This window comes from Neofelis nebulosa, chromosome 3 (assembly GCF_028018385.1).
Source record: "Neofelis nebulosa isolate mNeoNeb1 chromosome 3, mNeoNeb1.pri, whole genome shotgun sequence".
Lineage (NCBI taxonomy): Eukaryota > Metazoa > Chordata > Mammalia > Carnivora > Felidae > Neofelis > Neofelis nebulosa.
In genome coordinates this window covers 104657614-104672053 of record NC_080784.1, presented here as the reverse complement: position 1 = coordinate 104672053, position 14440 = coordinate 104657614, and the positions used below count along the sequence as shown (strand labels likewise).

General features: G+C 38.2%; 1 protein-coding gene and 1 long non-coding RNA gene across 4 annotated transcripts in view; one reads left to right on the top strand and one right to left on the bottom strand.

Moving 5' to 3' along the window:
- Positions 1-14440, bottom strand: part of TNIP3 (TNFAIP3 interacting protein 3) — a 92114-nt gene that overhangs the window by 37430 nt on the left and 40244 nt on the right. The gene's annotated exons all lie outside the window — the stretch shown is intronic.
- The window catches only part of LOC131507129 (uncharacterized), a 47051-nt gene that overhangs the window by 7722 nt on the left and 24889 nt on the right, over positions 1-14440 (top strand). The window lies entirely within an intron of this gene.

Below are 14440 nucleotides of genomic sequence, written 5' to 3'. Positions count from 1 at the left end.
GAGTTAGGTAACTATTGACTTTTTGACAACTCGGTTACTTGCTTCCCTGAAGGCAAGATTTTCTGGCAATGCCTTCTAACTGTGAGCTTAGCTGTGTGGAACTTAATGAGTCATACGTAATTCTGTATGTGCTACTAATTCCTATGGAACTAAAAGAGAAAATTCATTACAGCAAAAATGGGCATTGTTTGGAAAGCTAATGTTTTATATTGGCAGAAAGTTTAAGCTTGGTTCTCAAGTTTAAGACTGTCTTGATGGTAGTTTGTTAAGTCCAGATTTCTCCATGATCCATTTGCGGTTCAATCTTTTGTTTTTTTGGCACTAATATTTTAGTGTTCATGAGTTGACTCATACAGTATTGAGGTAATGAAATACTGGGTAATGCAGATAAAAGCGTGCAAAGATGATGCTTGGAGCTACACAAATGAGTCATGGTAGAACAGAAGACCTCATTCCAGACTTGGAGGAGAGGGACCACAGTAGAGCCAGGAATGCAGAAAGAAAAGAATGTGTTGCTGAAGGAAGAAAACAAAGAATTTACAGTCAATTACTTAATTTACATTTTTGTTTACACCTTCCTATGAGATAGCCACTTGTATGCAGGATAAATCCTACAATTCCTGAAATTCAAATTCTTTAAAAGAGAATGATGAGTATCTAAGATGTGGCTGTTGTCTTTTTTTTTTTTTTCCTACTTCATATCTAGCACCACTTTTTTTTTTTTTTTTTTCAACGTTTTTTATTTATTTTGGGGACAGAGAGAGACAGAGCATGAACGGGGGAGAGGCAGAGAGAGAGGGAGACACAGAATCGGAAGCAGGCTCCAGGCTCCGAGCCATCAGCCCAGAGCCTGACGCGGGGCTCGAACTCACGGACCGCGAGATCGTGACCTGGCTGAAGTCGGACGCTTAACCGACTGCGCCACCCAGGCGCCCCCTAGCACCACTTTTTAACTCTGCCTGTGATCCAGCCATCCTGAACCCCCTTCATTTCCTGAAACAAGCCATGTACCTACCACCTACTGCTTTCTCTGGCTGGAACATTCCCCTGTCTGGGCCCCCTCCAACCAGTTGACCTGGGAAATCTGCCTAATGCTTCTCTTACCCCATAACCTTATTTGATCTCCTTTTACCAACCAGACAGAGCCTTTACTTAGAATTTACATAGTTTATTTACACGTTTGTAAGTTCACCTCCGTATCTACAGTACTGTGACACACAGCACATATTCAACACATTCTGCTGAGTGAATAAATTGATGAATATCTACATGCCACATTTACAGACTTTTTGCTGTGTGTGTGTATGTATACATGGTTTTGTTTTTTGCTAGTTTCTTGGTCTGGTTTGGGGGTACACTTGTGAAATGGAGTGATATTTCCTTAAGGCAATATCCAAAAATGCAGGTGGGAATCAAATTGTTCTGATTTCTAAAAGTAAGAGTTATGACTCACATATGATCTGATTTTAGGGGACATAAGCAGAGATTTCCTGGAGACTGACACTTCATTAACACTAAAACCTGCTCATCCAAAAAGAAAAAGAAAACTCTAACATGAAAATAGTTTCTTCCAGGGGTGCCTGGGTGGCTCAGTTGGTTAGGCGGCTGACTTTGGGTCAGGTCATGATTTCTCAGTCTGTGGGTTTGAGCCCCACGTTGGGCTCCGTGCTGACAGCTCGAAGCCTGGAGCCTGCTTCAGATTCTGTGTCTCCCTCTCTCTCTTTGCCCCTCCCCGCTCCCACTCGGTCTCTCTCTCTCCCTCAAAAATAAATAAATATTAAAAAAAAATAAAATATTTTCTTCCAAACGCTATCCCCCACAACATAGTTATATAGAGATAGAGATAGAGATAGAGATAGAGATAGAGATAGAGATATATAGATGTAGTTCAAGGTTCCTTTCAGCCTTATCTGTGTATTTGGTAGTAATAACCCAGTGGATATGGTAACATTAACCTAGAAAAGTAGTTGGAAAGATCATTTCTTGACAGAAAGTACAGTGCTTGGCCTTGGTGTCTTTTGGGTCTCCTCTGTACAATATCCTGATGCATACTCAACTGTTTCAGCACAGCGTGGTGTGATGGCTTCCATTGAATGGAAATCCTATACCATTACATTTTTCATTACAATTCCTTTGTGTCTTCTGCTATGCAGTTTAACAGCAAACAGATTTTCTATTAGCTTCAGAGAGACATGTGGTAATTTATGAATTAACAATAACTCTTCTGGAGAGCCCCATGTTTGGATTGAGAAAATAGGAGCTTGCACTAGGCCAGTCTTAGAAATAAACTGGACATTTTCTGTTACATATACCCTTCTTACCTCACCTCCAGCCCGCTTACATGTACTATGTACTTAAGGGTATGATTCTTAGGGGTATCTGGGTGGCTCAGTTGGTTGAGCATCCAACCCCTGATTTTGGCTCAGGTCATGATCCCATGGTAAGAGGATCAAGCCTTGTGTTGGGCTCCACCCTGAGTGTAGGGTCTGCTTGAGATTCGCTCTCTCTCTCTTTCTCTCCCACTCCCCCATTCATGCTCTCTCTTTCTAAAAAAAAAAAAAAGAGTCTGGCTTTCAGTCAAGCTTTGTTTTGTGAGAAGTCTTACTAGCTGCAATAACTCTCAGAGAAAAAGATGTGTTTCCAAGGGGATTTTGAAGAGCCTTCATTTTTCAAGTCACTAAAATATTACACAGAGAAAAATAATTAACAAAGAGAGATATGGTGAAGAAAAAGGACCAAGGAACTACCAGCCACTAGTTAGTTTGTAACTCTCATCTGAGTTGATGATAATTCTCTCAGAACTAGTCTAATACAGATCATCACAGTTCTACAAATGCTAGGAGGCATTCTTTATCAGGTAAAATAAACATACCCCCCCCTTTTTTTATTATCCTTTTAGAATGAAGGTTGAAAACCTCTTTTGCTTCCTGAATCTATTTGCATGAATTTTTAGGTGAGTGTGTTATCCAGGCAGGACTGAGAGCCTTGGCTGGTGACAAAAAGGTCTGACTCTTGACTCAGGTCATCTAGATTCGTATGTTGGCTCTCCCATTCACTACCCGTGACATTGGGCATGATGCTTAAGGCCTCTAAGGTGCAACTTCCACATTTGTAAAATGAGAATAGTAATAGTGTCCTTCTCCTAGGGGCCTAATAGTGTCATCTTGCTACTTGTGAGAACACATATAAAAACTTAGATACTACTGGTAATAATATGATCTTAAAGATAGGGGGACATTGATCAAATTATTTGTGCAATAAATAATATGAAAAAAGAAAAGGACCATTGATCATTTATGTTTCACTTGGCACTGAATGGATGCCAAAGGAAAATAAGCAAAGGTCCCTGCTTCCAATTAAATTAATATGTATACACATAATATATATCCGCTTGCCTGCAAGAATTCAGAGAGAGAGCTCACTCCCAGCCTTAATCCTTATGGAAGGAGCTGTACTTTCTGCTGGGCCTTGAAGGGTGGATTGGATTTTGATAGATGGTAAAAGCTGAGGTATATTGCTATAATGTGAACAACATAAACGGAGTGGAAGTGGACAAACTGTAACGAGCCCACTGTAACTAGAGTAGAGCTCATCTAAAGTTGATTAGGATCAAATTGTGAAAGACTTTAAATTTCACATTAAGAAATTTTGAGATTATTGCATAGGCCAGGGGGAGCCACTGAAGATCCTCGAGAAAAGGAATTTTACATGATCTAAGTAGCGTTTTCATAAAAATAGACCTCGATATATCCATTATGTAACAAATGAGTGAGATTGAGAACTGCAATACCACTTCGTAGATATTATCAAAAACAATATTTGAAATATTTAACAGCGTGTGGTAATCCAGATATTTAACAATCAGTTCATCTAGGGCACTCAGAATGAATCAGTAAGATTCCTATATTAATTGTCTTCTTGTCATGTCTATCTGGATTTACGTCTTTCTCTGCTTGCGTAAAACCTATTTCCTGATCTTCCCCATAAAACTTGTCTTCCCCATTACAGTCAGTGGTGACTTTCATGCCCTATATTACAAATCTTGGAGTTTATATATTTGATTACTCTTTCTCACACAACCTGCATCCAATTTATCTGAACCTTTTGCAGGCACTTCAAAAGTATACCAGAAAGGAGAGCAACACATTGGCACAAGACCCAATTTAATGAGAGAGTGGCAAGGTGAAATAAACGTGCCTTTTAATAACTTTTTCAAAATGAGAACTTTAGCGTTTGTGTCCTGATTTTATTCACATGAAAATTTTGAGAGCATCCAATAGGGGCTGAAATCTGATTTCGTGTCACATCCTACCTCTATGTTTACTAGTTATGTGACCTTGGGAAGACGCTTAGCATCTTTGGACTGATCAAGCCACCTGCATCCCTTACATGGATTATTGCAATAACCTAATAGCCTCTGTGCTTCCACTCTTGCTCCCTTCCTCCATCTATTATCAATATAGTAGCTATTGTGAGTCTTTAAGAACACGCCATTTCATGTCACTTCTCTGCACAAAACCTTTCAGTGACTTCTCATCGCACTCAGAGATGAAAGCAGAACTCTGTAGAGTGGCCCACAAGACCAAATACACTGTAGCCTGTGCTTCTCTGGCCTCTTTCTCAGTATTCTTCCCTTTGCTCACTCTGCTCTGTGTCCTGTCCACACTGCTGCCCCATGAGCCTGTTATGCACACTCCTTGTTCTCTCTGCTTAGAACTTCTTTTTCCTAAATATCCACATGGCTCATCCCTTCACCTTCAATAGGTGATTGCTTAAATGTCACCTGTTTCTTGAGTTCTTACCTGACCTCCCAATATAAAATTGCTCTCCAACCCAGCATTTTCTATCTACCTTTCCTGCTGTATTTTCCCATAGTACTATATATAAGACACTATATATTTTTCTTCTTTGTTGCTCTCAACCATTAGAATGTAAACTTCATTGGCAATAATTTTTGTCTCTTGTGTTCATTCCATATTTCTCAAATCTGAAATAATGCCAATTATTTTAGTACCTACTCACATGCACATAATGTTCAGACACACATCATGGCCCCTCCCTACCCAAAAACTAAATCAAGAATATTCCTGAATCAGCTACCTTCTTAAGAGACTATGAAAGATATAAAGATCAGAATTTCAGCTTCTTAGCCTCAAAACTAGTAAATCACCTCTCTTTCAGACCCCAAGCCTGGGCTTGGACTGAGAGAGTTGGGTGAGAGAGGAGTCCCAAATCCTATAACTTCATGGGGGCTAAATGCTTATGCTCCAGCTTGTAACTCTGAAGCAATTTTTTCATGCAATTTACAAGTGTTGCTTGAAGTCTGTTTCCACTATACACTTTTAGTTTTTAGTGCATCTCAGATACATCTTCGGGCAAATTGACTTTTGCCAGCTAGTCTGTAGTCTTTACAAAATTGCAGACTTTATGCAACTTCCATGTCTGAAGATTTCTCAGCACTGCACAAAGTATTAAAGGATCTGAGCCAGTTTGACCATCAGTCCCCCTCTGGAGTCTCCCTTGGCTCTCCAAAGTAGTGTTAGTTACTTCCTCCTTTGTGATCCCAGGGTGCTCTGTGAAGTATCACTTCCAGTATTTACAGTAAAACAGTCATGAATTTTATGTACCTTTCTTTTCTGTGAGGCTGTAAGCTTCTTGAAGGTAGTAGGCTCAATTTTTATCACTTGAACATTGGGAACTAACATAGTACCTTCAGAGTTCAGAGTAGTGATACTGTTCATTTTTATTGAATGAATCAGTTTATGCATGAATTTTCAGTAGGAAATCATAGCACACCTCTGCTTCTCGTAATACAGTTCAGAGGATAACAACCACAGTGATATACAAAGTTATACACTTTGCCTCAAAATCAAAAAAGATCAAGTAGGAATATCAATGTATTTTTTTAAAACTGTTCTATTTCATTCACTTTTTATTCACTTTATTCTCTTTATGTATAAATATTTTACCCTTTCCTATTTTGGTTATATGATCTATCTCTCTATCTATCATTTATGTATATCTTTCTACCTATCCATATCTATGTATCTATATCTATATCTATATCTGTATCATCTATATCTATCTCCATAAAAATCCCCCTTTAATTTTCTCTTACTCTTGATTACTATTTAATAAATAATCAATATAAATAATTGTACAAGCTATGGGGGAAATTTGTTATTTTTTTAATGTTTATTTATTTATTTATTTTGAGAGAGAAAGAGTGTAAGTGGTGGAGGGGCAGAGAGAGAGGGGAAGAGAGAATCCCAAGCAGGCTCCAAGCTCAGCATGGAGCCAGACCTGGGGCTTGATCTCACTACCATGAGATCACAACCTGAGCCAATATCAAGAGTCAGATACTAAGTGACCGAACCAGCTAGGTGTCCTACTATGCGGGAATTCTTAAAAGGCATAAATGTGATCTTCAGTAATATTTCCTAAATGTGCACAGTGCTTTTTACATCTTAGGAGACAAGTTAATATCTTGAAGTATTAACTGATGATCCCTCCAAATGAACACTGCTCTTTGTTTTATGTAACCACTCCTTTGTTTACTTGGTTAATGGTATCTTTTGTCTCCAGCACTGATTAAATTTGCTGTAAATGCAAAGGGAGAAACAGCCCTGTTCAACCTGTCATTTTCAAAATAGACTCTCCAAACTCTGGAGACCAAAACCAACTTTGAAAACCAAAGCTTTGAATTGCAAAAGCTAGCATTTTTTTCCTGAAAATTATGTTAAAAAAATTTAAAGACTAATTCCTTTCGTGCAGTTTATTTTGAAATACCTCAGAAAATAATGTGGATTTTATTTGATTGATCCAAAATCAAATGTGGATTGATTGATGGAAAGAGGGGTGACTAAGTGGATAGATGTGTGGTAAACAAGTAGAGAAAAACATTGGTGGCAACACTGAGGTTGTGGACGTATAGGTGTATGTCATAAAATCCTTTCAAGTGGCTATCCTTTCAAGTGGTTTCATGGCCTGAGGGAAACGAGGAAGATCAGAGTAAAAGAGTATCTGGATGGTTTTGAGTGCTCATGAAGAAATGGAGCCCCATTCCCCTACTTCTGGGGACTCATCCATCATGTATCCAATTGCCCATATTGAACAGCAAAAAGCAGAGACAGCTTTAGCCTCACCCTTGGGTGAAGCCTGGGCAAAGGGCAAGTCTTGAAGATAATTTCTCCATCCCATCATGGTACCTTGCTGAGATTTTGTGGCATGTCTAGGTAGAGAGGTCCTAAGACAGGTCAACCCTAATGTGCTATGGAAGCAGAACCAGAAATTTGCTACCTTCTTGAGAAGAATGTAAAGGTGGTCAATTGAGGAAGATGGAATATTTACCATATGGCTCTGAGGATAGGAGATGAGTTGAATTGTATGGAAGCTTGAGTGACTGCAGTGAGGATATAGGTCAATGAAAAGACCATAAAGAGTACTTTAGATTAGTCCCAATGGCATCGTGAGATGGCGGGTTATTGAAGCTTAAATGTTTTCACCCTAAAGTTGTCAAAAAAATACAGGACTTACAGATAAATTTGGATTCCAGATATAGTTTTTGTTTATGTGTAACTATGCCCCATCCAATATTTTGTTGTTTGTATGAAATTCAAAGTTAACTGGGTATCCTGTACTTTTATTTCTACATCTGACAATGCTACTCCACTTGGATTGTGTCACAAAATCTGCTTCACAGACCCTAGGTTCCATTATGGGGAGAAGGAGGGAGAGGAGAGAAGTTTTGCAATATAAAATTGCCTGAGAAAACAATAAAATGACTGACATTTCCTATAGCCAACCAGATTAAATTATCTTCTATGAGATAGGATGGGGGTCCTAGACCAAAGGTAAATTCAGTTTAGGAAAAAAAAAATATGTATATATATACATACATATATATATATATATATATATATAATTTCACACACATGAGCTCTGTGGTTTGGAACATTTTATTTGCTTTAATTTGAACTTCATAACAGCCCTATAAGCTTGTCAGGAAAGGTATCTTTGATGGTAACAAAGATTAAGTTGAAATTTAGAGATGTTAACTGACTTGAATTTAATCTTTTCTCTTCTCTTCTCCCTTACCACTCCATATGAATGCAGATTGCTTTATTTTTATCCTACTTAGCTCATGCATTGACCTCAGTTTCATTCATGTATATATTCTTATAATAAATATTTATTGATTATGAACTGTGGATTTGGGACTATGCTAAGTCCTAAGATATAAAGATGCACAAAACAGACATGTCTTTCGCATATTTTCTGTTTTTTGACTATAAATCTGAAGATCAGAGGGACCACTGCATTGATGATGACATTGTTTCTGTGTCATTTCATAATTACCAAGTAATTAGCTTGGACATTTTACGTAGAAGAGACTACTTTCTTCTTGAGACAATACATTCCAACATCATATACATAGATTTACATACAATTCTTAAATAAAAATATAACTAAGTATAATTAAGAAAAAGCATGTGTATATAAAGATGATGCTGGAATCGGAGGAGCCTGTGGTGATAACTCAGTGGAAACACAGGTGATGCAAAGAGTGTGTATCAGGAAGGTTTGTCTGAAAATGAGCCTGACTCAAAAGAAAATATGCTAGTCTGAAAAATTGCAAATATTTTCTAATTGCTCTTTAGTGATTTAAAAAAAAAGTATTTTAAAAAGTAAAGCTTCCTCACTGAAAGGGAAAAAAAAAAAAAAAAAAAAGAATTGATCTCAGTTTTTGCTACTTACCCCAGAATCCTGTAGGAAAATACATCTATAAACTTTATGGGTCGAGCCTTATTTTCCCCACAAGTACAATATAAAGTAAAAAAAGTCTTAATACATTTCATCTAGAAGGTAGCCATTATAATGATATGAGCATTCTTCAGTGAGAGCTGACAGTGCCCACTTGGCTAGTACTTTTCCCACACTTGTGAGAAGTTGTTATCAACCAAACTAGAAGTGGGAAGTCTTGCTTGAGAAACAAGGCTTTTGAGACATTGGATTCCAAAATCCAGCCAGGCAGGGTTTAGAAGTCCTTATGAGTGATCTACAAACTGTCACAAAACTAAACAGATCACGAACATAAAGAACACATTTGCTTAACAACTCTTACGAACATATGACTCACAATACCTCCGAAGCCAAATATTTCACTTCTTTAATACTATCACAAGTTTTCAAATTTCTTAACCCAGAGGCTTATGTTATTCTTCTTGCATAATAAAGAAGACATATCTAAATTTTTTTTTTCAAATTTGCTTGTTGAAATCATACAAGTGTGGGAGAAGACAATCAAAGGCAGAGTAATAATTCTAAAAGGAAGGATAACACCTTTGACCTGTTCAGTAGAAACCCTGAGATTCTGAACTCTCTTTCTTCTCTTTGCAGACTCCTGGATACCTTATATTCTTTTAATCAGTTGGAATTATAAAATCAATTATAATTTCCATCCAGTTGTCACTCTTCACTCCAAGTCTTGGTGGCTTCCTCCAGCAGCCACCCCGCCTCCACCCCAACTCTTACCCCATGTTGTCATGCTGTTCTTCCAGACCCAAGTGATCAAAACTGGAGCTGCCAGAATTATTATTTTCACTGAGGCAGAAAGAATACTCTTCCACCTATTGCTTCCATCTTTCCAAGGACAACCTGAATCTTCCAGTTTTCTGTAACTCCCTTTCTTGTGGAACGTGGGGCAAATCCTCCCAGCAATGGAATGAGCAACATTTGAGTAAGGAAAAGAGTGTCCTTCTCAAAAGCATTTCAGTTTATTGCTTCACTTCTCTTACCCCAAACGGATGCCTCTCAAATGTTAGGGAGAGATTTTGCCTTCCTTCTTTTGTAAGAGTTAATTCTTGCATCTTAGAGTGCAGTTTTAGCTTACAGACCCGTGTCTCTATTTTCTGTTGTGCCAGGTGATATACTTTACTATAAAATAGAGTTCAAGATGGGCATACACAGCAAGATCTCTGTATCTGGACATGTACCTGATAATCATACATTGTGGAAGGCTTTAAAAATCCTTGTTATTAATGGAAGAAGGAATAAGTCTTAGACTAGCCATGGAATCAATTTAACTCGAAATATTTTTGGGAAACACAACTTGGCTTCTTTACCCACTAACCTGTTTAGTTTTGAAGTTTGATTATACTTTGAGAATTAGAAGACTCAAAACTAATAGCTGCACTTACAAATGGAGAAAGATACATGGCTCATGTAAGTGACTTCACCCAGGTTGCCAACACTGAGCTTCAAGCACAAGGTGTGGCAGCTGAGCTAAGATAGGCCTTCTTTGTGCCTGGGAACATGCAGGCAGAACTTAGCTAGCCAACTGTGCAGGCATTTCCTAATGAAGAGTTAACAAATACTCATGTAACAACATATTTTTCTGTTATGAAGAAAAAAAAGGATTAAAACATTCCAAAGCCATCACTACTGAAATTAGATAATGGGATTCAAAGAAGCTACTCATTATATGAGAAAAATGGAAAAAAAATGGAGGGGGTTCAAGGTCGCCCTACTACCATAAAAATAATGGTGATGGTGATGGCAATAATGCTATGCTTGTTTAGTTTAGCTCTTTATACTTATGAAATGCTTTTACTTTTTCACTCACTTTGTATTCTTATCAGAATCCAATTTACAAATGAGAAAACGAGATTTAGATCATCCAAATTGTATTTTGATAAAGAATACTAGCTTAGCTTTCAAAAAAAGGGAAATAAGGAAGAGGAAATTAGCTTTTTTTTTTTTTTTTAACAATGTGGTTACAGAAAACGTGTGTCAGCTTACTGTATTTTGCAGGAAGTTTTTCCTTTATTATCTTTCCAAATGTCATAAGTTTATATTACTCTCTGAATCATCAAAAGAATTTTCCCAGGGCTTTTTACATTGGGAAGAATGTCTGGATCTAGAATTTGTCCTCAGTTACTGGGAAATCCTCCCTCAACTTGTGCAAAGTTACTAAAAGCCAATTTGGGGTACTGCCTCTCAGTTAAAACAAAATAGAATCCAGAGACAAAACAAGGTTCTTAAGCAAATTCAATTCTAGTGAATCTTATTAAAATTTGGACAGTTTTCTTTCTCACTCCCAAGTTGCATCCTTGTTTCTAAGAATTACTGGAAATAGGGGTGCCTGGGTGGTTCAGTCAGTTAAGCATCTGACTCTTGATTATAGCTCAGTCATGATCTCACGTTTCATGAGATACAGCCCCGTGTCAGGCTCCATGCTGATAGTGCAAAGCCTGCTTGGGGGTCTGTCTCTCCCTCTCTGTCTGCCCCTTCCCTCTCTCTCACTCTCTCAAAATAAATAAACTTAAAAAAAAAGAATTACTGGAAATATATTTGTCCAAAAAATACACTTTAATTCTTCTCTCATTTTCTTTTGTATTTAAAGACCTACAATTATAGGGTCCCAAATTAATATTCATATATTAATTTTCTCATAGCATTAGGATTGTGTCTTGGCTTAGTGTAACTCGTACTCAACATGCATTTTGTAATTTGAATATTTTTCTTACTTAGGCAATTATTTTTCTTTTGTTTACCAGACTTTTGATGCCCTTTGTTTGCCAAACGTCTACTTCAACTGTCTCAGCATGCTCTCATACTGATGGAGTTTCTCATGGTCATCAATAATGTTTCTCTGTTTCCTCAAAGTACAGTCAGTCTGTTCATTTTATCTTCTAGTAATCCTCCCTCTTATTCTTGGCAAAGGTAGTTGGGCAAAAAGGGAACTTGACATATGTCTCAGGTTCTTTCATTAAAACATGTCTCCTTCATTCAGCAACACTTTTCCCATCTCATAAACTTATAAAGAAATTCATTTTCTGCTCCTGGAAAGGAAGTATACTGTACTATTGTTCTTATTGTTATTTCATCCAGTGGAAAACAAGAGACACCCCCAACTGTCACTCTGTCATTGGCTCACTCTTGTCTTACACCAAAAAGAAATTTTCTTATACTTTTTCCAGTTCTATCAATATCTCAGTGAGAATGTAAAAGTTTTCATTTTGTTTTGAATGTAAAAGTCCCCCTGTAGAGTGCTTTTGGGTAAATAGTAACTCAGCCAAGATTCCAGCTGGAAATTAAACTATGTTTACTCAAGGAGTCAAATATTGGAAGATACTTTCAGACGACAATTGAGAAAGATATGCCTGAAATCTACTGGGATGAAAAAGGACTCCCAGGGGTTGTTTTTGGCAAACTTTACTCATAGAGAGAGTAAAAGCACAAGTTTGTTTGTTTGCTTGCTTTTGTCTTTGTGGAACATTTTATCAGGGGAGGGTCACACATTCTGACTCTGTCTTAGGCCAGAGGATGACAAGAAGGTGCCAGAAGCACTGGGACCCTGATGGAAGCCTCAGATGGAAGCTGTAAGAACCATATCCAAAGGGCTGCTCCTCAGTGCCTCAGTTTCCCCTTCATGATATGGGAGGGTTATGTTCCCTTCTGGGTTTGAAACACTGTTTGATAAGATAAAAGTAGGTCAAAAGCTACAAAGAGTTTCTCCACTCCCAGGACCTGCTCTGAAGCTCCTACCTCATACTATGGAGCCAGAAAAAGGGAATTTTCTCAAGAAACCATGTTGCTCACTGGTCCCTGCTGCAGGGGTAGGGGGAGTGCAGCTGTCTCTGAATACCTGGATGCTGGGGCAAGGACAAAGGGAGATTCTTGTCTGGACAACATCTTGGTTTTCCAGGAGGGAAAACTGACCTTCCTGAGCCCTCAGGGCAGAGGCAGGGAACCCCAGCCTTGTTCATTCATCACAGTGGCTTGATCCAAGGATATGCTTCAAGTCCAGAGAGGAGGGGTTACTCTGACAACAACATCACTCCTGATAATAGCTTGAGGTATGGCCCAGTTGCCAAATGATTTATGTGAGGGAGAGGGAATTAAGAGCAGGAAGTTCAATTCAGGATATATAGAACTGAGTTTAGGTCCAGAGTCCAATTTCCATTAGACCGTAGGAAAATGATTTAGCCTCATTATTCCCATCTATAGATGGGTAAGGATTGTATATAAATGCTTTTCAAAGTGTGGCCCAAAGTAATCACTCAGTAGATGATAGCTAAAACACCCAAAATAGAAAACCATACACATATCTCTGTGAAACACTGGATCTGTAAGGGAGCATTGGGAGCCTCCTGTGTAGCTAAAATTGGGAAAGAAAAAGCCTTCCCACTGATGTGGAGACAGGAATAGTGTTTAGCTGTATTTGGCACCCTGGAGGCCATATCCCATGCTGGGCATACTTAGTACAGTGAGTGGTGCCATAGCAGTCCCAAGGGTGGTACAGCTGACATCTAGAAGTAGCAGTGATAGGTTAGCACCTGACAACCATTGACAATAATTTAGGAGACCAGAATGGGCAAGAACAAATGGCACTTTCCACACAAAGGATAAGACTCTGGATCTATGAGTATACCTCTGAGATTCCCCCGCAAACTTTGAGAATTACTTGTGGATGGACTCTAGAGGCTGAGTGAAAAGCTAGCTTTATCAAGGTTCATGAAATCAAACGTGTTGTTTCATACTGATACCTCCTAGAAAAACCTACTTCATGTGACATTTTATACCTCATTCTCAAGAAGTCTGACTGGTGGGGATGATATATTTATACATAAAGGATTAAACACCCAACATGACAAAGTCTATGAATGACCTATTAGGAAGGTAAATTGTTCAGGAAAGAGCAGGAGGGGCTCGAGCCACTCTGTGGGACTAGAGAGAGAGGTTAACGGTACAATGAAAAGTTTGAATTGGCATAACAGACAGTTCATCAAATATGTGGGGAGGCAAGGGTTTCCATAAAGAATAAACAGCACATGAAAAGGCATAGCATATGAAGCTGCATGGTCTCCTAAGGGATTATGGGGTGGCTAGAGCATAAGTTGCATTTTGGAGAGTGGCAGAATATGTAGAAGACAGAATGACACTGTAAGAAAAATATGCACAGGCTTGGCTTCCTATCTTGAGACTAGAACTTTGCAGCTTCATGAATTTAGGTAACATTTTAAAATTTCTATGAACCTTAGTTTTTTTTTTTTATCTGGAAAATGAGGATAGAGATAGCCATATTTAAGTGTTGTTATAGTTATCAAACATAATATAAAACACCTCCATATCTGTTATGATCATTGACCCACAAATATTAGATTCTATTCCTACTGTTTTATTCTAAATGTAGTCCAGGACTAGACCCTGGAGGATTTTATATATTAAGTCAAGGCATTTGGACTTTATGATGCAGGTAAGGAAGTCTATTTTTAAGTTCTAAGCACTTGAACAGTAGCAACATCTATATTGGTCAATATGAATTAGTGTGGAGCAACGCTTAAGAAGGGCAACCAGTTAGGCATCTTCTGGGGATAGTCTAGCAAGAAATAATGAATATCTGAACCATGATATGGTAGTAAGAATGAAGGAAAAG